General features: G+C 42.2%; 1 protein-coding gene and 1 long non-coding RNA gene across 4 annotated transcripts in view; one reads left to right on the top strand and one right to left on the bottom strand.

Annotated features, from left to right (window-relative positions):
• The window catches only part of CDKAL1 (CDKAL1 threonylcarbamoyladenosine tRNA methylthiotransferase), a gene marked incomplete at its 5' end in the record, with an annotated part of 690,467 nt that extends 683,153 nt beyond the window's left edge, over positions 1-7,314 (bottom strand). The window contains 2 exons of one of the 3 annotated variants that reach the window (XM_080655025.1): positions 6,380-6,423; positions 7,214-7,309. Of the gene's footprint in view, positions 1-6,379; positions 6,424-7,213 lie in introns of all 3 variants that reach the window. The other 2 variants (XM_080655024.1, XM_080655026.1) reach the window with 2 other exon arrangements.
• Positions 7,315-7,352: 38 nt separating this feature from the next.
• LOC308241524 overlaps positions 7,353-23,779 on the top strand; it is a 50,419-nt gene continuing 33,992 nt past the window's right edge. The window contains exons 1-2 of the long non-coding RNA XR_013959865.1: positions 7,353-7,502; positions 15,337-15,486. This is a non-coding gene — a long non-coding RNA (uncharacterized lncRNA). The remainder of the gene's footprint in view (positions 7,503-15,336; positions 15,487-23,779) is intronic.

Here is a 23,779-nt window from a genome sequence, read left to right on the forward strand (position 1 = left end):
CTATCTTCAAAACATATTCAGAATCTGACTATTTCTCACTCTGCCCACTGTTACATTCTTGGTCCAAAACAACATCAATTCTTGCCTAGATTACTGACAGTTAGTCTCCCTGCTTCTACCCTAATTCCCAAAGGACGTTTCAGCATAGAAGCCAAGGATCCCTTTAAAATCTAAGTTCGTCTCAAACTTCTGATCAAAATCTTCCAATGTCTTCTACTTCAGAATAAAAAGCCAAAATCACTACACAAATCTGCAAGGACATATGTAATAGCTTCCTGTTACCTCTCTGACCATAAAGCCTGCCACTCTCCCCATCACTACACTCAGCCATGTGGGCTTCCTCCCAGTTTGTATCTACAAGGTACACTCATCTCAGGATTTTATTCTTGTATAGAACATCTTCAAGCCCTTCAGGAATCTGTTCAAATGTCACCAGCGAGGCCTTTCTGAGAAACTCCCACACCTCTCCATATGTACATATACTTCCTCTTCACTTCATATCCCCACTCCCTACCTTGTTTTCTTACCATAGTATTTCATCGCCAGCTTTTTGTTAATGTCTATCTCATTCTACTAGAATATACTTTGTGAGGGTAAAGGTTTTTGTGGGCTTTGTTCACTGATTTGTCCCAGGTGTAGCCTAGAACTATGTCTAGCATATTGCACATTCTCAATAAATATTTTTTACTGTAGACTACCCAGTCTAACAAAGTATGGTCCCTAGCTATTCCCTCTATCACCTCCCATTCTGTACCAACTGTACTAACCTTTTGATATTCGCTGAGTATGCCAAACTAGTTTCTGACTCAGGGGCCTTCACAATTGCTATTCCTCTGTCTGGAAAATCATCCCCAGATATCTGTATGGCTTGCTGCCACTTATATACTCAAATGACACCTCCTTGGAAAATCCTTTCTAAAATAACCACCCACTGATCAAGGATTCCACACATTCTCACTAACCTCTAATCATGCTTTATGTTTCGTTTTTCTTCATAGAACTAACCTACCTGATACCATACATACAACTGCATCTGTCTTTATCATTAAAGTGTAAGCTCTACAAGGACAAAGGTATCATCTCTTTTTCACCACTGTATCCACACCTATAACAATGCCTAGCACATAGCAGGCACACAATATTTGTTGACAGACGACTGAATACGTGAATAAATGCTTGTTTAAGCCAAATTTAGCTAATCTTTCTGTAACAAAGGAAAAAACCCTTACTCCGGCAGGTGGGGTCCCTCAGCCTGGCCTGTGGGGATCGGGCTGAAACGGGCTCTCCAACATCCCCCGAGGGGTCCCAGAGTGCAAGAGGACACTCTATAAAGTTGCTGTCATACACGGTGTGGAACACAACACAAGTGTGCAGTAAACCAGATTCAGGGCCAACAGTGCCCCAACAACAACATAACCCATGGCCAAAAGTGGAATCGTGCAGCCCCACAAGGAATCGGGCTCCCTACTCTCTGGTTTCAGAGTGCGTCACCCGAGAATCGCCTCTGCCAAGTCACTGCGGCTCAGCAGCTCCTGCATTGAGTGTCTGCCCCCTGGTGGTCAGTGCACATCATAGCTACCAGTCGGATGGACACTTAGTATATTAGCCTTTTATATATATAGACTAGAGACCTGGTGCATGAAATTCTAGCACGGGTAGGGTCCCTAGGCCTGGCCGGTAATCAGGGCCAATCGGGCTTTCCGGCTGCTGGCTAGGACCTCCCTTCCGGCTGCTGGCCGGGGCTTTCCTTTTTTCTGCACCGCCCCCTTGTGGTCAGCGCATGTCATAGCAAGTGATCAAACTCCCAGTCTCCCAGTCAAACTCCCAAGAGGACACTTTGCATATTAGCCTTTTATGTACCATACTAGTGACCCGGTGCATGAAATTTGTGCACATGAAACGGGGATTAATTAGAGGAAATAATTTAATATTGCTATTTGCCCTTTCTCTATAATATAAGTATCAGAGATTAAAGAAAATTAGTGAAATGTATATGAAAACCTTCCTCCTGTCAGAGTCTGGGGCACACCATGGGACCCAGAGTCAAGTCCCCACCCACCCACATGCACCTCAAAATCATGTGAGACCCAGACCCAACCGCCCCCCGCCCCCCACAATGGGCTAGATACAGACCCAGCCAGTCCCACCCTTGTCAAGCCCTGCTGGGCAGGGGGCGTAGCCTCAGGTCCCCTGGCCCAGCACCAGGACGGGGGACATGGCCTGAGGTCCTACATCAAGCCCCGCCAGGTGGGGGACACGGCCTGAGATCCCCTGTCAAGCCCCGCTGGGTGGGGGGCATGGCCTGAGGTACCCTGTCAAGCCCTGCCAGGCGGGGGGGCACAGCCTCAGGTCCTCCAGCCCAGCGCCGGGAGGGGGGTGCAGCCTCAGGTCCCCCGTCAAGCCCTGCTGGGCGGGGACGCGGCCTGAGTTCCCCTGACCCAGCACTGGGGGTGCACCTTGAGGTCCCCCGTCAAGCCCTGCTGGGTGGGGGGCATGGCCAGAGGTCCCCTGTCAAGCCCAGCCAGGCAAGGGGGCGCAGCCTCAGGTCCCATGGCCCAGTCCTGGGGCGGGGGGTGCGGCCTGAGGTCCCCTGTCAAGCCCCACCTGGTGGGGGTTGCAGCCTGAGGCCCCCCCAGCCTGGTGCTGGGACAGGGGGAGCAGCCTGAGGTCCCCTAGCCCAGCACCAAGACAGAAAGCGCACCTTGAGGTCCCCCGTCAAGCCCCACCAGGCGGGGGGGGGGGGGGGGCGGCCTCAGGTCCCCTGGCCTGGCACTTGGGTGGACGGTGCAGTCTGAGGTCCCCCAGCCTGACACCAGAGTTGGGGGCACGGCCTAAGGTCCGCTGTCAAGCCCTATGGGTGGGGGACTCAGCCTGAGGTTCCCTGTCAAGCCCCATGGGAGCGGGGGAGGGTATAGCCTCAGGTCCCTGCTGATTGCTCATTAAGGCTCCTTATGGGAACTTGGCCTCAGCTGTGGGTACAGCCATCTTTGTGACAGAGTGATGGTCAATTAGCATATTCCCTCTTTATTAGATAGGATATAGATACCTAGATCCCATTCTGAACTAGAACTCAGGGATATTAACATAAAACCTGCCCAGGTGATTCCACTTACCACCTGATTGAGAACCATTATTCTCCTACAGCAGTTCTCAATCTTGAGTACTCATTGTATTCACCTGAGGGGCTTTTGAAAATTACAAACAACTGAGCCCCATATCAGTTAAATCAATCTCTGTGAACCGAGCCTGGGCATCAGTATTTTTTTAAACTTTCCAGTAATTCTCATATGTGTAGCCACAGCTGTGAAACCAGTTTTCATACTGATACTATGGTTCCCAGACCAGCACAGTCAAAATCACTGGGGAACTAGTTAGAAATGAAAAGACTTGGGCCTACTGAACCAGATATTCTGAGTAAAGCCCAGCAAGCTTTAACAAGCCTTCCGGATGACTGTGATGTCCACTAAAGTTTGAAATCACTGTCCTAGAGTTATTCTTCCATAAAAAATCATCTAGCATGTTTGTCAAAAATACATTATCTAGCTCTGGCCAATGTGGCTCAGTTGGTTGGAGCATCAATATCCCTTACACCGAAAGGGATGTGTGTTCAATTCCCAGTCAGGGCACATAGCTGGGTTTTGGGTTCAATCCCCAGTTAGGACACATATAGCAAGGTGGCCAATCAATGTTTCTCTCACATCAATGTTTCTCTCTCTTTCTCTATCTATCTATCTTTCTTTCTCCCCTCCTTTCCTTCCTCCCTCTCTCCCATCTCTAAAACCAATAAGCATGTCTTTGAGTGAGGATTTAAAAATAAATATATATTACCTAGTCAGCTGATTTTCAACAAGGGTGTCAAGAAAATTCAATAGGGGAAAGAATAGTCTGTGCCCTTCTGTAGCCAAAATATGATTGTTGTAAATACTGGCACAAAGCCTTCTTTTCTCTGGAATAATATACAAGTTACTGACCAGCTAGTCTGCTGGAGTGTGAAGAAGTGGGTGAGAGGAGAAGCTAGAAAGCTAGACAAAGCTAAGAGAGAAGCTCAGAGGTAGTTGATATGTGAGGCTACAGAGACCAGCCCATGTGCTGAGCAGGGGAGACAGGAGAAGCTGCTGAGGCAGAGAGCTTAGGTACCACTACAAAGTGAGATGTTGAGTCTAGGAGGCAGCGTGCCACCACTCAGATAATAGCTGTGGGTACAGACACTAATGCTGCTTTGTGGGGAAGATGTACACATTAACCAGCTGGTGTCCGGCTGCTTGCCTGTATAGGACTGCTGTAAAGAACTGTTTTTGTCTGACAGCTATATGGCCACTGGCTTCTGCAATAAAGAGTCATTCTTATATACCCACAACTTCTCATGTCTTCTCCAGTCCAGCCCCAGAGGGGCCCAGACCCAACCCCTGTAACTAGTGAGCAGAGAATAAAGGAGGAACTTGGACTAAGTTCCCAACAGTTAGTACAGTGGGTAGGGTTCGAGAAGGAACCTGCCCTGGCATAGTCAGAAAGAATTTAGAAGAATATATGGACTCAGAGCAATCCAGAACAGCAATGCTAACCAGTGTTCCGGCAGTGCTCTTGCGATCTCTGAAAAGAATCCTATCTAATAAAAGAATAATATGCAAATTAACAATCACTCTGCTACACCCACAAGCCATGCCCACCAGCCACAACCACCAGCCAATCAGGAACAAGTATGCAAATTAACCCAACCAAGATGGCTGCAGCCACAAAGAGAGCAGGAGGGAGGCTTGGGTTTCCCCAGTGACGGTGGAAGCCAAGCTTTCCGCAAACCCTGGCCGGCCGACTCCAGGCTACAAAGTTTCAATTATAGAAGGTAAATAAATCCCAACAGAAATGGCTGCCGCTAAGGAGTGAGCAGAAGGCTTGGCTCTGCTCCAGGCTACAAAGTTTCAATTGTAGAAGATAAATAAATCCCAGATACCAGGGCCTCCGCTTGGGTCACCAGGGGGCGTGCCAGCCTGCTAACCACCACAGGCCCCTTGCCCAGGCCGCCCCATGCCCCAAGGGAACCCCCACCCTGATCCAGGACACCCTTCAGGGCAAACCAGCTGGCCCCGCCCCAAGCACCAGGCCTCTATCCTATCTAATAAAAGAGTAATATGCAGATTGACCATCACTCCAACACACAAGATGGCTGCCCCCATGTGGTCAAAGATCCAGCCCCCATGTGGACACAAGATGGCCAGCAGGGGAGGGCAGTTGGGAGGGACCAGGCCTGCAAGGGAGGGCAGTTGTGGGCGATCAGGCCAGCAGGGGAGGGCAGTTGGGAGGGACCAGGCCTGCAAGGGAGGGCAGTTGGGGGCGACCAAGCCTGCAGGGGAGAGCAGTTAGGGGTGACCAGGCCAGCAGAGGAGGGAAGTTGGGGGTGACCAGGCCTGCAGGGAAGGGCAGTTAGGGGTGACCAGGCCTGCAGGGGAGGGCAGTTAGGGGCAAGCAGGCTGGCAGGGGAGCAGTTAGGCGTCAATCAGGCTGGCAGGGCAGTGGTTAGGGGTGATCAGGCTGGCAGGCAGAGCGGTTAGGGGCAATCAGGAAGGCAGGCAGGCGAGCAGTTGGGAGCCAGCAGTCCTGGATTGTGAGAGGGATGTCCGACTGCCCGTTTAGGCCCGATCCCACCAGGATCGGGCCTAAACGGGCAGTCGGACATTCCTCATGGAGGTCCCAGATTGGAGAGGGTGCAGGCTGGGCTGAGGGATACCCTCCCCCACCCAGTGCATGAATTTTGTGCACCGAGCCTCTAGTACATTAAAAAAAAACAACAACTAAGTAATAGAAAGACAAATAACCCAGTGTAAAATATGGGCAAAGGATTTGAATAGACATTTCTCCAACGAAGATATACAAATGGCCAATAAGCATGTGAAAAGGTGTCAACATCATTAGCTATCAGGGAATGCAAATCAGAACCATGAGATGTCATTTCACACCCACTTGGATGACTAGAATCAAAAAGGCAGAGAATAACATTGTGGATCAGAAAACACAGAGAGAGAGAACGGAGAAGAGAAAAGGGTACAGGACCATATCTTGAGAAACTCCAAATTTAACTGCCAAAAGCAAAGAAGCAGCTTTTAATGAAAACCAAGATGTGGCTGCCAGAAAAGGAGCAAATCAGTTGGTCATAGAAGGCAAAGGCAGAGAGCACGTCAAAGCAGTGGACACAGTCAGTGCAACTTAATACAGATAAAAGGTTAAGCAAAATGAATGAAAGTGTTTCTTGGATTTAGTGATATGGAGATCATAGCATTTCCATACAATGATGGTGACAAAATTACTATGAACTTAGGCTATCTTTTTGCACATTATAATGTGTAACATGTCACTCAAACATTAAAGGTTTAAAATAAATGAGTACCTTGATTATCTGCAATTAGTCTCAAATCCTCTTGAAAGATGAGTCTGGAAAATAAAAATTGATTTGAAAAAGCAAGCTGACAAATTCACAAAACCACAGTAAGGACTCTTTAAAATTACCTAAAAGAGATCAGCCTCCATAAAAGACTATCTTATAAAGCAAAGTTAATACTACTTCCAGCTGCTTATTGATTAGCACAGGTGTGTTGACATCGGCCACATTTGCCATGAATGAGATCCTGCGTCCGGCCACAATAATAAATACTATCCTGCATTATAACACTTCTGCGTGATTCAAGAAAGACCAACAACTACAAAACAGCAATAAATAAGGCAATGAAGTAGAAATCCAGATCTCCATCCAAAAGACACGTGTCTGCCCCAGATTCAGATTGGTTTTATAAGTAAACGAGAAAGAAAAGGGAAGACACAAGACACCTACTCTGATGACCAACTTCGGTTTAAATCCTTAATGAGACAGCTCTGTGAAAGCTACTGCGACAGCCTCCTGCCATCCTACAAATTCACTAATGCAGACAGTGGGAGAACGAATGGAGCTCATCTTGACGACAGGGCCGAGGTCCTTTAAATACTCCCTACAGCCCTGCAGCCCCTGAGGCCAACGACCCTGTCCTCACTTTGGGCAGGACTTCCAGCCTCTCTGTTCCCTCCTCCCACCTGGCAAGTCCCCTTTTAACTGCGAAACAAGCCATCAAACAGCAAGGGAAAGACTGAAACTGGGGAAATAAGGCTCCGACATAAAAGGCGTTCGTGCCAACCTCTGTCCCACACGGACCCATCCACCCCCTTACCCAACAGTCGCGAAATTACAAACCAGTCCTAAATGAGACTCGCCGCTCTCGGACCACGCAGACTTCAGATGGAGCTCGCCATGACACTGACGTCCCGCCACGTTCATTACGCATGCCCCGCGACGGTGGCCCGCAAAGACCAAATTGCATCATTGCTGGAGCGCGACCTCTGGTTTGGGTCAATTTAGTGAGGATTACGCTTACATTTCCTCCGGTTGCAGCGGTAAAAGTACAACCTCAAGGCATCAGGTTCTTAGGATCGCTAAATAGCTAACTTCTGAGCTCTTACTATGTATCAGTCACTGTGTTAAGGTAAGGGCTTTACATAAACATCTTCTTCCGATTCATTTATTATTACATCTTATTTTACAAAAGAGAAAACCGGAAGTTTAAGTACTTGCCCAAAGTTACTCCCCTGGTAATGACTGACCTCTGTGATGAATCCAGCTTTCCTGGCTCCCAAAGAATCTGCTCTTTTCGTTACATTTTCTAGCTTACTCAACCTTTTGTGAAAAGAGGTTATATTAGGGAAGAGAGTAGGAAAGGATAAAGAACAATGGTAGATTAAATTTTAATATAGGTCATTTAACACCAAGCAAGTTTTGTTTTGTTTTGTTTTTTAATGTTTAGAAGGCAGTTTAGCAGTCAAACTGTAAGGCAGTTTAGCGGAGAAAGAGAACTTCATGGAGTATACTGATTCTGAGCTGGTCATCTTACATGCATTATGTCACTTATATTTTTCCCCAAGACACTGTGTTTGACCTTTTGTTCCCCAGAAGAGCGTCTCTACTTCAAAATGTGAAGCCCATAAGCCATAAACAGAAAGTCAGGCCCTAGCTGGTTTGGCTCAGTAGACAGTGTCAGCCTGCAGACTGAAGTGTCCCAGGTTTGGTTCTGGTCCAGGGCACATGCCTGGCATGGGGGCTCATCCCCAATAAGGGGTGTGCAGGAGGCAGCCTATTGATGATTCTATCTCATCATAGATGTTTCTATCTCTCCCTCTCCTTTCCTCTCTGAAATCAATAAAAATACATTTTTTTAAAAAAAAGAAAGTCAGAAATCTTGAGTTTTATGTCTGACTCTAGGTTTCACAGTGATTTGGAGTAATTGCCTTATTTTATAAATGTCTTTTCCTAGTGCAATATCCTCAAATTAAAGTACTACCCTTTGCTCATCCATATTCATAAAAGAATCTGAACTGTGACCTGGGAGCCACTGCAATCCACCCAGTGAATTATCTATAATAATAAAAGTATAATATGCTAATTAGACCAGAGGTCCTTCCGGACAAAGCTGGGGCTTCAAGGGAAGCCCGGGTCCCAGGTACCAGAGGGAAGCCTGTGCCAACAGCTGGGGGAAGGAAGGCCTACTCTTGCACGAATTTTGGGCATCGGGCCTCTAGTAATTATATGTTTTTGTTGCCCCATCTCTTTTACTAGGCCAAAAGTAGTCCTTGGGTTATCTTCTTGGTTATAATCCCACTGCCTAGAACATAGTCTTGCACCTAATAGCCACTCAATAAACAGGAATAACTCTACCCCTTTTCCCCAAGATCTAGTTAAATGCAATTAAAGAAATTTTATTGAGTGCATACCACATGACCTCAAACACTGCTGGATGCTAGAGCTAGAAAGGAAAAAGACTGCTCCCACCATTATTTCAGCCTACTTTAACACACACGTTTCAATAGAGAATAGCAGTCATCATAGAAGATGACTGCAGATCTGTGGATCACAAAAAGGAGGTTCCTCCTCTTGCATAAAAAGATCAAGATTTCCCACATTGATGAAGTAAGGGAAATGGATGAAGGTATTCCAGGCTAGGAAGACAATGAGAGAAAATGCATAGAGGCCTGAAACTGTTAACTATTGTACATCATAAAAGCAAGCAGGGAAAAGTTGGTAGAGAAGGCTAGAGAGGGAAAGTACAAGGACCAAATTAAGGTGGGCCTTGTTGGCTACAATGGAGACATTAGACCTAATTCTGGATGTATTAGGTAGCATGAAAGTGACTGAGCAAATTCTTCTCTCAGGAGAGTGTGTTGAGGACAAAACTTCAGACATGAAGAAATATTAAAAGCCTATATGAGGACTCTATTACTAAGCAGATCATGACGGTAATGACATATTGCATGGGACCTAGTGGTTTTACTTGAAATGGAGAGAGAAAGAAACTTGCAGGATTGATGTACCATATAAGGATCAAACCGCAAAATCACTAACTTGCTGACTGTCCAACTGAGTGAAATTGGGTTGCTTATTTTCCTAAGAATTCCAAGTTTTGTGTATATGTGTGTTTTTGTGGGACTGCTTCATAAACTGAACAATTTTCTTTGGGAAGAGGGTTGTTTAGTTACCATTAGAGTCACTTTCTGTGGGATTTACGTGGCTCCCTAATCTGAATTAGAATTGTCCACTCACCAGCCCAATGTAAGACCACCCAGGTGGCCTTCCGTGGTTTGCACTAAATTTTAGCAATAGGCTATTGAAGATAGCTAATGGGAGATTATATGTCACCAATCCAAGTGTTTCACAATGTGGCTTGGGATCCAAAAGAAATAAACTTGAGGTTCCATTATTTTCAGAGATTTTATAAGAATCATCAAGAGAATTGAATATCTTTATGTATTTTATGTTCATTTTAACCTTGCCAAGCAAATTAAAGTGTATGAACACATACACACACACACACACACACACACACACACACACACACACACACACACACACCTATATAAGGAATGGGAAATGGGAAGGGATGACAGAAGAGATACTAAGGAGACAGAATTATCAAGACTTAGTAAGTGATAGGTGCCAAAGAAAATAATATAAAGATGTTTCCAAGTTTTTGGATAAAGTGACTAAGTCCAATATCTTTGGTGAAATCTGTCTAGTTAGGGACTTATAATCTGAATCATTTGAAAAGCCCGTGACCCTCCCTCAAAGAATTTATATAGCAGATATGCTCACAATTAACAAATGATGTATGTGCTAGATTATTCTTTGAAAGTGTTGGAAATAGCAAGACTGGAAACCCTCTCTAGCTTCTCACTAAGGATATATAGTACATACCATAAACAGATTTATGGTATGTACTAGATAGCTCTTTAAAAAGAACAAGGTTGCATTTAATGTGCTATCAAAGAAAGTTGCAACATTATATATACAGTGTATGAATATAGTCATTGAAGATAGGTAGATAGTATATCTGACACAATATATAAGTAACTGGTAATGGGGTTGTGTTTAGGAAAAGGAGCTGAGTGGCTAAAATAAGATTTTTTTTTCTATATACCACTTTGTATTTTTTATTTTTGTACAATACAAATGTATATTTATTCAGAAAATAAACGGGTACATTTTATTAATTAAGTTAAAATGGCATTTGATAATTTATAAATTACTGGTTTATCTGGTACATTGTACTGATGAAATTTAATTTTCCCCTTTATGAATATTTAAATTTTAAATCTTTTTTACTGTAGTAAGATATACATAACATGAAATTTACCGTTGTAATCATTTCTAAGTATACAGTTTAGTAGCATTGAGCACATTCACATTATTTTTGTGCACTCATCACCACCATTCATCTCCAGAACTTTTTCACCTCCAAAACTGAAACTGTATACTCATTAAACAACTGCTCCTTCCCTCTCCACCCAGCCTCTGGCAACCACCATTCTGCTTTCTGTCTGTATGAATTTGACTGTTCTAGGTACCTCTTACAATATTTGTCCTTTTTAGCTTTTTTTTTTTTTCATTTAGCATAATGCCTTCAAGGTTCATTCATGTTGTAGCATGTCAGAATTTCCTTCCTTTTTGAAGTTGAATAGTATTCCATTGTATGTTTATGCCACATTTTGTTTATAAATTTTAAGTCTTTATGCTTTGTCTCTCAAATTAGATTGTAAACTTCACAAGAATAGACATATCATATTGTTAATGCTTTTTAGCCCATAATATAATATTAAATGTTTTATAAATGTTTGGTGCTAGACAAACAAATTGGTATATTCTATTAAAAATGCAAGTGAATCTAGAAAATAATAGTAAAAGTTAACTTTTTTGAGAACTTATAAATGTGTCAGTAGCCATATTAAGCCCTCTATGTGAATTCTCAAATGTATTCATCATAATTATTCTCTTATTTGATATGTTAGTACTATTGTTATTCTCTCATTATCCTTTTTTTTTTACTGAGTCATAGGCAGTCTGAGTTCATTTAAATCATTTTTAAATCATTTTTTATTTTTCAATTACAGTTGACATACAATATTATATTAGTTTCAGGTGTACACCTCAGTGATTAGACAGTACATAACTTATTAAGTGCTCATCCTAATAACTCTTGTAGCCATCAGACACTATACATAATTATTAGAATATTATTGACTATATTCCCTATGCTATACTTTACATCCCCATGACTCTTTGGTAATAACCTATTTGTACTTCTTAATCCTTTCACTGTACTCACCCATCTCCCACCCCCACCCCCCAATCTGGCAGCCATCAAAATGTTCTCTGTATCTGAAAGTCCGTTTCTGCTCTGCTTGTTCATTTATTGTGTTTTTTAGATTTAATTGTTGATAGATGTGTGTTTATTGTCATTTTATTGTTCATAATTTTCACTTTTTTTTCTTTTTAAAGAAAATCCTTTAACATTTCATGTAAAACTGGTTTGGTGGTGATGAACCCCTATAGCTTTTCCTTATTTGTGAAGCTCTTTAACTCTAAATGAGAAAGAACTTTGCTGGATAGAATAATCTTGGTTGTAGGTCCTTTTCATCACTTTGAATATTTGTTGCCAATCCCTTCTGGCCTGAAAAGTTTCTGTTGAGAAATCAGCTGATCGTCTTATGGGAACTCTCTTATAGGTAACTGCATTTCTCTTGCTGCTTTTAAGATTTTTGTCTTTGTCTTTAATGTTTTGCATTTTAATTATGATATGTCTTGGTGTGGGCCTCTTTGGGTTCATCTTGTTTGGGACTCTCTGTGCTTCCTAGACTTGTATGTCTATTTCCTTCACCAGTTTAGGGAAGTTTTCTGTCATTATTTTTTCAAATAGGTTTTCAATTTCTTGCTTTCTCTCTTCTCCTTCTGGCACATCCGTGATGTGAATGTTGGTATGCTTGAAGTTGTCCCAGAGGCTCCTTACACTATCTTCATTTTTTGGATTCTTTTTTCTTCTTGCTGTTATGATTGGGTGATTTTTTCTTCCTTATATTCCAAATTGCTGATTTGATTCTCAGCTTTATCTACTCTACAGTTTATTCCCTGTAAATTATTCTTCATTTCAGTTAGTGTACCCTTTGTTACTGACTGGTTCTTTTAAAATGGTTTCCATGCCCTTTTTTATACTATTGAAGTTTTCACTAAGTTCACTGAGCATCCTATAACCAGTGTTCTGAACTCTGCATCTAGTAGATTGATTGTCTCCATTTTTTTAAATTCTTCTTCTAGAGTTTTCTTCTGTTCTTTCATTTGAGTCATGTTTCTTTGTCTCGTCATTTTGACAGCCTACCTGTTTGTTTCTATGTATTAGGCAAAGCTGCTATGTCTCCCAGACTTGGTAGAGTGGCCTAATGTAGTAGGTGTTCTGTAAGGTCCAGTGGCACAGCCTCCCCAAGCACCCAAGCTGGGCACTTCAGGTGCGCCCTACCTGTGTGGGCTGTGTATATCCTCCTATTGTAGTTAAGCCTTGGTTGCTCTTGGCACATCAATGGGAGGGATTTATCACCAGCCAATCTGCTACAGACACCAGCTGAGACCACCAACCACCATGGAGGATCAGCTGTTCAGGGACCCATCCTATGGAGCAGGACTTACTTCAGTGGGGTTCTGGTGCCCGCTGAGACTGCCACTTGAGTGTGTAACCTGTGGAGGTGGTTGGGTGGGGCATCGATGTGGTCTGAAGCTGTACGCCAGATACACTGGCTCTGGGGCCTCCTGGGAGGTGCAGACCAAGGTCAGCTGCCACCTGTGTTCTGCCCAGGGCCACCTGGCATGAGCTACGAAGTGATCTGCAGATGACTGCTACTGGTGCTGGGCTTGAAGCTACCCAAGCTGCAAACCAAGGCTGCTCCTAGTGCCAGGCCTGGGGCCATTTAGCAAGAGGTACAGGACTTTATGAGACAGGCCATTCATATGGAAAAGCCACGGGAAACAGCTTGGGTGGGCCTGCAAGTTGGGTGGGGTGGACTCTCAGGGAATCACCTGGGCAGAGTGAACAGTGTGTACCACATTGATGGAAACTCAAATATGGTGCCCACCTGCAGACTCTGGGGGAAGGGCTCAGAAAAGGAACAATGGCCTCTGCCAGTACTTTTGTCTGGCAGAAAGTTGCTCCCACCCCCCACACACAGCTCTTGCCCTGATACCAGACAATTCAGTTCCTCCCTGTATGTCCTTGGATCCTTTTAAGCTGCTGCCCCAGCACTGGAGCTCAGAGGGAGTGAGTCTAAGTAAGTCCATTAGCAGGCCTTTTAAGAGGAACTGCCTGGGACTCCAGAAGCCCTCTGTATTCCTCAGCCATAATCCCCCTGGTTTTTATAGCCAGAAGTTATGGGGACTTTTATTCCTGGCAATGGAACCCTGAACTAGGGTTCCTGGTGTGGAGCTGAGACCTTCCTTGCTCCTAATGGAGGACCTCCACAGCTGAGCTATCCCTCCCAATCTTTGTCCACTACATATGGATGTGGGACCAGCCCATTCTGCATCTCTGCCTCTCCGCCTCTCCTACCAGTCTTGATGTGACTTCTTCTTTAATTCCCTACGACTTCTATTCAGCTATATTTCAGATGGTTCTGAATGATGGGGGCTCTGTAGTTTAGTTGTAATTTTGATGTGGTTGTGGGAGGATGTGAGTACATTTACCTATACTGCCATCTTGACCAGAAGTAGTTCAGGGTTTTTTTTTGTTTGTTTTTATAATTCTATAGGAATACTTAAGAAGAAAGAAACTGCATGCTTTAACCAAAAGTATGAAAGGGAATTGAAGATAAAGGAAATGCGAAATAAAATCTATAAGCCTTCAGAGTAATTGACTCATTGTTTTATGTTAAACTTTACAATAAAAATTGAAGAGAAAATGTAAACAATAATGAAGTTAGAGAATTCTTACTATCTTAGCCACTGACCAAAAACAAAAGAATAAAATATGAAAAGTATAAACATTTAGGAACATATATTTTAGATTTAGCATATTATGATCTGAGCAATTAGCAAAGTGCTTATAAATTTGTACCAACCAGTATCTTTTTATGAGAAATAAATTAGGAAATTCACTCAAAAAATGGTAAGAAGTATACATGGAATTTTCTGTATAGAATATTAGGGAACTTTAGTGGGATCAAATTTAAAATGGATTATTCTATTTCTTATATGAGATAAAAGTATAAGTAATAAGTGTTCTCAATTTTTAAAGTTCAACAAATCACCATGCATTATGCAGATATAACATTATTTATGTTAGCTTACCATTGCATGTGACAGGAAGCTAATTGTATTTTCTCAAGCAGAAGGATGAGGGGGCATATGATAGTTAATGTTAGACCTAAGAATTTTGATTGGGACTGATGAATTAAGTGTCAGAGTAAATTCCCAAGATGGACACCATACAAACTAAAGCAGTTTTTTTAGAAGTATTTTTCAGGTATTGATTTTCAGAAAGTATTGAAGCTAAGGAAATAACTTAGGATATTATCACAGTACTCTAAATATGAAGCCAAGAAGGAAGATGGGTGACCAAAGAGATAGGGGAAAAGGAAGGGATACAAGAACTATGTCAAAAGAAAATTTGACCCAAATAGGTGAAAGCTTCAATGCAGAGGGTAGAAAGGAAGGATACTGATGTTCTTAATAAATTGGGGAAAAAATCTTATAAAAACATGAAGTGCAATAAGTTAACCTTCTGTTGTCTTGGAACTAATGCTACATTTTCTCTATGGAATCTGACCACTAGGGGTCAGAGTGCTATACTTCTAATATCAGATAAACAATTGTACAAATTTACACTAATTGGTTTGGCTCTATTCTATAATTAATTTCATGTTTTACTCCCCCCACTCTCAGTATAAGTGGTTTGGGGATTATGCCTGTGGCCCAAGCTATAGTAATGAGAGCACCTCATTCCTTTGCCATAGTGCAACCCCCATCAGGCCAGAGTGAATTCTGGGCTTACTCAACCTGAAGAATCTATGCTGGAGCTTCTGGAACTACCATGTGGAGAACACCTGCCTGAGACCCAAGCCATTTCAAAGGAAGGTAGAGTTGAGCAAAAATGAAAGAAATCAGTAAGTTCTGAAGACAATTGTAAGTCCCCTACATCCAGTATGCCTGGAGCTAGGTTTACTTCTGAGCTGTTCAGTTTTGTCCACAAGTAAATTCCCCCCGTTTTATATCTTAAGCTAATTTGAGTGATTTTATTTAATTTGCCAACAAAGTAGTCCTGGCTAAACTTCTTATTTTTACACATCCTCTTGACTTTTAAACAAATAATTTGTATCTGTTATCTAACTATCTGGTTGCTCATAAGTATCTGTGGGAAAGAGACATATGATGTTTTCTCTGTCCTTCAGTAATATATCAATTAAATAATAAACTTTTGAGTCATATCATAACATATTTTTAAGTGTATCCAGTGTACCAAGGACTGTATTAATGCTCAGAAAAAAGACTAATATCTCTGCCCTCTTAAGAGTTTATATGCTAACTGAAACCGGTTTGGCTCAGTGGATAGAGCGTCGGCCTGCGGACTGAAGGGTCCCAGGTTCGATTCCGGTCAAGGGCATGTACCTTGGTTGCGGGCACATCCCCAGTGGGAGGTGTGCAGGAGGCAGCTGATCAATGTTTCTCTCTCATCGATGTTTCTAGCTCTCTATCCCTCTCCTTTCCTCTCTGTAAAAAATCAATAAAATATATTTTTTTTAAAAAATAAAAAAAGTTTATATGCTAGCAATAAACAGATATATAATACAGTATTGTTTATAGAGATCAACCATATACAATAAATATGATATAAATAAAAATTCTACTTTGCATTCAAAGATGATAAAAATGGCCAAAAATTGCAGCAGATTAAGGAGAACCAAGATGAGGGCTTGTAATTTGTAAAGATAGTGGTCACTCATTGGGAAAAAGACCTTTAAGCAAAAACTTGAAAAAGAGAAGGAGGTTAGCTAAGTAATGTGTGGGGCAAGAAGGAAATTCAGGGAAAAGGGAACAGCCAGTAGAAAGGCTCTAAGGGAGGAGCAAGCTTGGCATGGTCAAGAGAAAGCAGGAAGATCAAAGTGGTTGGAATGGAATGAGTAATAAGAAAGGAGGTCAGATATTAACAAAACCAGATTGTATATGGCTCCTGGGCCATAGTCAGAACTTTCGCCTTTACTCTGAAAAAAATGGGAGCCAATAGAGTGTTACGAGAAGAGGAATGGATCAAGAAGTTCAGTTAAAAAGCTTTTGTAATAATCCAAGCAAGCACTTATGGTATCCTGGACTAGTGAGGTTACAGTAGAGGTGATAAGAAATGGTTAGATTTTGGATGTATTTAAAGACACACTCATAAAATTTCCTGTAAAAAGGGGGGGGGGTGGCAATGGTAAGATATGTACACATATAATACCTTAATAATAAAAAAATCTTAAAAAACAATTTCCTATAGAATGTATTTAGGATATGAAGAGGGAAAAAAAGAGAAATTAAGGGTAATTTCAAAGATTTTGGCCTGGATACAAAAAGAATGAAATTGCCATCAGTGGAGATGAAGTAGATTGATAAAAGAGAGAGAAAGAATTTGGGTATTTTATTTTTTACTTTTTATTTTTTTAAATAATGTTAGATTTTTTTAAGTTTAAAAAACATTACAGTTAACTCATGTGTAACTTTCACCCAGCTCCTTCAGATGATAACATTTTACAAAACCAAAATATAATTATAAACCAGGAAATTAACATTGATATGATGCTACTAACTGTCCCAATCTAGGACAGTTTCTCCTTCCTTCTTTGTCTTTCATGACCTTGACATTTTTTAAGAATACTGATCAGTTATTTTATAAAATTTTCCTCAATTGAGCTGGCCATGGTTATAAATTTTTGGCTATACTACTACAGAAGTGATGCCATTATATCAAGGAGGAGCGTGAAGTTGATATGTCTCATTACTATTGATGTACTTGGAACACTGTCTCTCCAATGTAAAGTTATGATTTTTCTGTTTGGTATTAGTAAGTGTCTTGTGGGATGATACTTTGAGATTATATAAGTATCTTGTTTCTCAGCATGTATTACCCACTAATTTTGGCACCTATTAATGATGCTTGTAGGCAACAATAATTACTGTGCTGTTTGCCAAACAGTAATTTTCTCATTTCTATTATTTCTTCTACTTTTATTATTAGATGATCTGTCCCTTCTCATCATTTATTTACCTGTCCAATAATTTATATTATTATGGATATTTATTTTATTCTATGGCTTATATTCCACTAGTAGCATGATTTTGATGCTCACATTATCCCAGATTTGGTCTTTGACCTTCATGTTTGCTTCTGTGTTCTCTCCCCCCGCCCCCCTTTTTTATTTTTTATTTAGCACTTTCTTATTTTCTGGAACCACAAGATGCTTCTGGCTCATCTTATATTTTCTCTGCTCCATGCCTGGAATCAGCCGGTTCTCCAAGGAGTTATGGTTCCTTTTAGTGGGAAACAGCATTTAGAAAACAAGATATGAGCACTAGATGTGCTCATTGCTACTGAGTGTCATTACTTCAGGAACTCAGTTTTAAACCTGTTAAACTTGAGATGTCTAGTAGACATACAATGGGATTGTCAATTTGGTAGTTTTTTGGGGGTTTTTTTGGTAGTTATATTTTATGAATCTACAGTTTAGCTCGAGAATTAGGGATGAAGATATCAAATTTGTGAGTCATAAAGGTGATATATAAAGCCAAAACACTAGATGAGATTAGTTCTGGAATGAATATAAATAGTGAAGAGGACCCAACGACTGGGGCCTAGAGTACTCCAATATCAAGATGAGGGAGAAGAGGAAGAGGAAGAGTTGGCAAATCAAACTGAGAAGAAGCAACCAGTAAGGTAGGAAAAAGAGTGAGAATGTGGTATCCCAAATGCCAAATCATAAAAGTATATCACGGAGGAGAGAATGATCAATTGTGTCAAATTATACTTACAGGTCAAGTAAAATGAAGTCTGAGAATTAATCATTGGATTGAGCAACTTGAAAGAGTACTTTTGGAGGAGTGGTGTGAGTAAAAGTTGAATAAAGTTGGTTACAGTGAAGAAGGGACAAGAACTGAAGATAGCACATACATACACAGACAACTCTTTGAAGATTTACTGCAAAGAGTAGCAGAGATATGGGACTATAGCAGTGGTTCTCAACCTTTCTAATGCCGTGACCCTTTAATACAGTTCCTCATGTTGTAGTGACACCCCAACTATAAAATTATTTTTGTTGCTGCTTCATAACTGTAATTTTGCTACTGTTATGAATCGTAATGTAAATACCTGTGTTTTCCAATGGTCTTAGGTGACCCTGCTAGCGGTTCTCAACCTGTGGGTCGCGACCCACAGGTTGAGAACCGCTACTGCAGAGCCTAAGACCATCGAAAAACACAGATATTTACATTACGATTCATAATGAGAAGGCTAAAAAGGGCTAATTCCAATATAACCCTGATATTCGGGGCTAGTGATCTGAATCCAAGCCAGCAAGCTCAGTGTACATTCCTGATAACCTATAATTAAGTCCCTCTCTCCTTCCCAGATACTGGTCTTGCAGAACCTGTTACTATGAACAGTGCACTGCCCCTGAGGGAGGGTTATTAACGCTAGCACCAGGCCAGACCATCAGATATGGCCTGGAGATCCCCAACACCTGGGGGCCTTCTTGCAAGGCCCGTGAAAAGGACTGGAAGCATAATCCATGTTTGTGGGACAAAGATCACAGGGAGGGAGATATAAAGGAAAGCCCCATGCGTGTTCCTTCACTCAGATTTGGAAGGCTGTTCCCTGAGTCCACTGGCGTATTAAACAGTGTCCCTCCTTTTTTTCTCAGAAGCGTCCTTGGTTTTCTTTGGTCTTCTGCAACAGCTGGTTCCCTGACCAGGAAACCAACCGTGCTTGGCTTTTCTGGCCTCCAGTGAGGGGACAGGGCTTGGGGCCCAAGGGCGCAGGATAGGCCTCCAGAAGGTGCACCCTGCTGATTTTAGCAGAACTGAACTGGGGGACTCCTGGTGCTCCCGGACCTCAGCCTAGGACCCAGCCGGCATCTGGAGAAAGTGGATGGACACTTCTGGACCTGTCGACAGAATCGGTAACGTAGGGGCCCCAGTCAGTCAGGCCCACTCCAGTGAGTGGAAGGGGGAGCTTGATCACCTCCCCAGAAGTCATAGGACTTCATCAGTTAAATTGGTCAGGAATCAGGAATCAGGTAGACTGTGTTTTTAAACTCTGAGTGAATGTCTGGTGAAAGTGTGTGAGTGTGGAGGAAGAGGGCCTGCCCTCTCTTATCCTTTGTGTGGCTCCACGACCTTGGTTACGGAGTCCAAGTGGGACCCAACCTGCGGTTCCACGATTTGTCATATGGCATAACGGTGACTCACCCCCACATGGAGGTGACCAGGCCCGGGATATATACGGGTGCACCTTAGCTAAGACAAATCTAAGCTCCCAAGGAATGCGGCCAGGCGGGCATCTGAGTGAAGATCTGTGAAAACAGGTCACCCCCTCCCTTGTCTGTCTCTCGCCACCGATCATCATGGGGTCGAGACAAAGTAAACCCACTGTTCTCAATTGCATGTTGAAAAATTTTGAAAAGCGTTTCAATGGAGACTATGGTATTAAAATGAACCCCAAAACACTGAGGAAATTCTGTGAGGTAGAATGGCCAGCCTTCAGGGTCAGCTGGCCCTCGGAAGGCTCCTTAGATAAAGGACTGGTAAAGGGCGGTCTGGAATGTAGTCACAAAAGATCCTGGACACTCAGATCAGTTTCCCTACATAGCTGGTTAGAAATTGCTCAAACCTTGCCACCTTGGGTCCGGTTTTGCGTGTGTAACAAGGGACAGAGTAAAGTTTTAATAGCAGGAGTGAAGAGGCAGGCAGGGCAGGTGCAGGCAAAGGAGAGGCAGGCAGGGCAGGAGCAGGCTAAAGAAAAGCAGGCAGGAGAGGAGAAAGCAGAAGAGAAGCAGGCAGGAGAAAAGAAACAGGTCCCTCAGAAGGGAACCCAACCCCCTGTTCTGCCAGGACCCCCTGAGGAAGTCCCGCCAGTTTTACCACCTCCATATGTGCCACAGGCAGCAGCAAGTGCTCCCCCCGCTGGTCTGGAAAGTCTAGAAACACCGCCCCACTCCGTCTGTCCTCAACCGGGCTCTCCAGAGCCAGTTGGGCGGCGCTTGCATTCAGCCGATCAAGGGCCCAAACAACAGCCGGCATGTCAGATGCTTCTCAGGGAGATTCGGGGTGCTCAAGTGCTTGGTGAAGATGGGACCTTGCAGGAGGGAAGGCCGGTCTATTATTATCATCCCTTTACCACAAGTGACATCCTGAATTGGAAACATCACACCCCAGCTTATTCTGAAAAACCTCAGGCCATAGTAGACCTCCTAGAAACGATTTTCCAGACCCAGAAGCCCACCTGAGTGGACTGCAAGCAGCTCCTTTACACATTCTTTAACACTGAGGAGCACATGAGAGTAATGACAGAGGCTCGGAAGTGGCTCCAGACCCAGGCCCTGGCAGGAATATTGGATACAGAAAGATGGGCCAGGTAGGCCTTCCCAGATGAGGAACCTGATTGGAACCCGAACGCAGAAGATGGAAGGGCCAGGCTAGAAAGATATTGGCTGGCCTTCCTCCAGGGGGTCAGGGCTGGAGCCAAGAAGCCCACCAATATGGCTAAAATCTCTGAAGTTTTCCAGAAGCCTGATGAAAGTCCAGCAGCTTTCTCTGAGAGACTATGTGAGGCATACCGAATCTATACTCCCTTTAACGCTGAAGCCCTGGAAAATCAGACCATGGTAAATGCCGCTTTTGTAGGTCAAGCCCAGCCTGATATAGTGGCTTTTGATTTTTAAAAAAAGAAGAAGAAGAAAGAAAGCATTTATTAAATGCTCTCTATTAGCCACATCTCTCATTGGCTTCTTTCCAAATATTTTCTTACAAGTGATAAATCTCTAAGGGAAATTTAGACATTTGCAATTCCACTGAGAGCAAATTTCTTTGAGAGTGAGTGGTGGGAATAACAAAGGCCTAGGAGGGCTTTAGTCAGAAACTGTCAGAGAAAAGAACAATCCTTGCAGGCTGATTTCATGAGAATATACTCCCTGAAGCTACAGAGAAATCAGGTTATGTTGCAACAGCTAGGAGGGGAGGAAGGTATTCCGTTTTGGCTTATTTGATTCATTTGGTTATTCCAGATTTCCCGAAGACCCTCTTTGGGGCTGTTGCCCATTCAATAGGAGAGTAAGAGCAGAGCCAAAGGAAAAAGCAACTAGGACAAAATAAAGAAAACAAGACTTTCTATTCTTATTCTTCGTTGTGTTGTTATATTTACTCTCTATAATTTCTCAGTAAATGATTTATAAGAGGCAGAAAAAAAATGTGTAGTATAAAGGCACTAAGTGAATAATTATAGCATTTTCTAATCATATATTTAATTATGTTACATATCAATATGGGTAGAATTCGTATCCTAAATGATTTTGCCCAAAGCAAAACTGTACTCCCTGACGTTCATTTGTTTTTACATAATTATGATATATTATTCAACAAATGACACACATAAGTTTATTTAATTGACTGTTGATTACCTTGGCTAATGGAAGGAAACAATGGTGTGGTTAATCCAAAATAATCTAAAGTCATTTATATTTGACTTTGGAAAAATATTGTTTGGTATTTAACAATGAATGAGGATTTTTTAACATTCTAAGGTGTGGTTTTTAAACTTCAAATAAAGCAATGAAACATAATGAGTAAAAATTTATTCATTCTGGCCTTGCAATAGATGGTAATTAACCACCAGGAAGTTTCTCAGCTTCCTTATCTATCATTTAGCAACTATTTCAGGTAGTCATGTTTTTCATTATCTAGAAGAATCTACTCTAATTTTATGTAATTCAGGTTGCCATGGACTACTTCAGTCTCTACCAGTGGGCATCTAGCTAAGACCAGTTCAATCAGAACCTAGTATTCCTCTGACCACAGTACTGGATTTCATGAGTTACATATAATTTGGGGAAGCCCCATCATCATATCCTATCCTACTGGCAACAACTCTGGGTCCTCAGCTGCCATTTTTATGAATTATGACCATGCCCTTAGGCCCTCATTGATTGATCTAGAATTGAGACCTGACCAAAATTGGGCCAATCAGAGCTCTTTCCCCATGATTTCAAAATTTGGACTAAGAAAGTCCAATATCAGTTTTGACATTTCTCTAACAAAGGAGTTATATATTATTGACCTTCATGTGACTGTGGGAGAAAAGAAAGCTGTTCTAGATAAAGAGAATGAGAGAAAAAAGAAGCAGGCAGAGAGGAGCAGAGAGAAAAATGAGGAGGGAAGTCCCAGCCTGGTCCCTTAGAGACCAGGCTACATTCTTAACCTTGGTTTTCTAAAGGTACAAATTTGGACCTTCATGCTAATTTCTTTCTTTGAAGCTAGCTCCAGATGATTTCTCATTGTCAATCAAGAAACTTTACTAATTCTCCAGAGAAGAGAGATGAATATAAAGACCCAGGGTTGGGAATTTATGGGACAGATAAAGTAGAAAGACAAGAGGGGAAGGAAATTAAAGGTACCAGTGATAACAAAGTAGAAATGGCTGAAATGAAGGTCAAATTAGATAGAGAAGAAAGAGAAACCAAAATGGGATAAGCCCAACTAGAAGTAGGCTAAGAGCTGAGGGACTGGAGGGCAAGATTAGATGAGTGCTACTCTGTGGGAGTCAGGAATTGAGAGGAAGGATGTGGCCTGAGAGATATCAAAGATAGAAGAGTCCTAAATTGTAACAAACTCTAGGATGTAGCCAGGAGAGAGGGCTGTTGAAAGGAAATAAGAGTTGGAGTGGAGATTAAGGAACTCTGACACTAAGAAATGGAATGGATAATTTACCTAGAAAAGTGGCAGAAGTTAGGTAGAAAAGAACCAAGTGACACATGAACCCAGTGTCAAACCCCCAGTGTATATGTGTTTGTTAGAAATACAGGAATTGCAAGAATCAAAGTTATATTGAAGATTTTTTTACATTTAATAAATCTTTATTGTTCAGATTATTACAATTGTTCCTCTTTTTTCCCCCATAGCTCCCCTCCACCTGGTTCCCACCCCACCCTCTGCCCTTACCCTCCCCACTGTCCTCATCCATAGGTGTACGATTTTTATCCAGTCTCTTCCCGCACCCCCCACACCCCATTTCCCCGAGAATTGTCAGTCCACTCCCTTTCTATGCCCCTGATTCTATTATAGTCACCAGTTTATTCTGTCCATCAGATTTTTTATTCACTTGATTTTTAGATTCACTTGTTGATAGATATGTATTTGTTGTTCATAATTTTTATCTTT

The sequence above is a fragment of the Plecotus auritus genome (assembly GCF_963455305.1).
Source record: "Plecotus auritus genome assembly, chromosome: 2".
NCBI lineage: Eukaryota > Metazoa > Chordata > Mammalia > Chiroptera > Vespertilionidae > Plecotus > Plecotus auritus.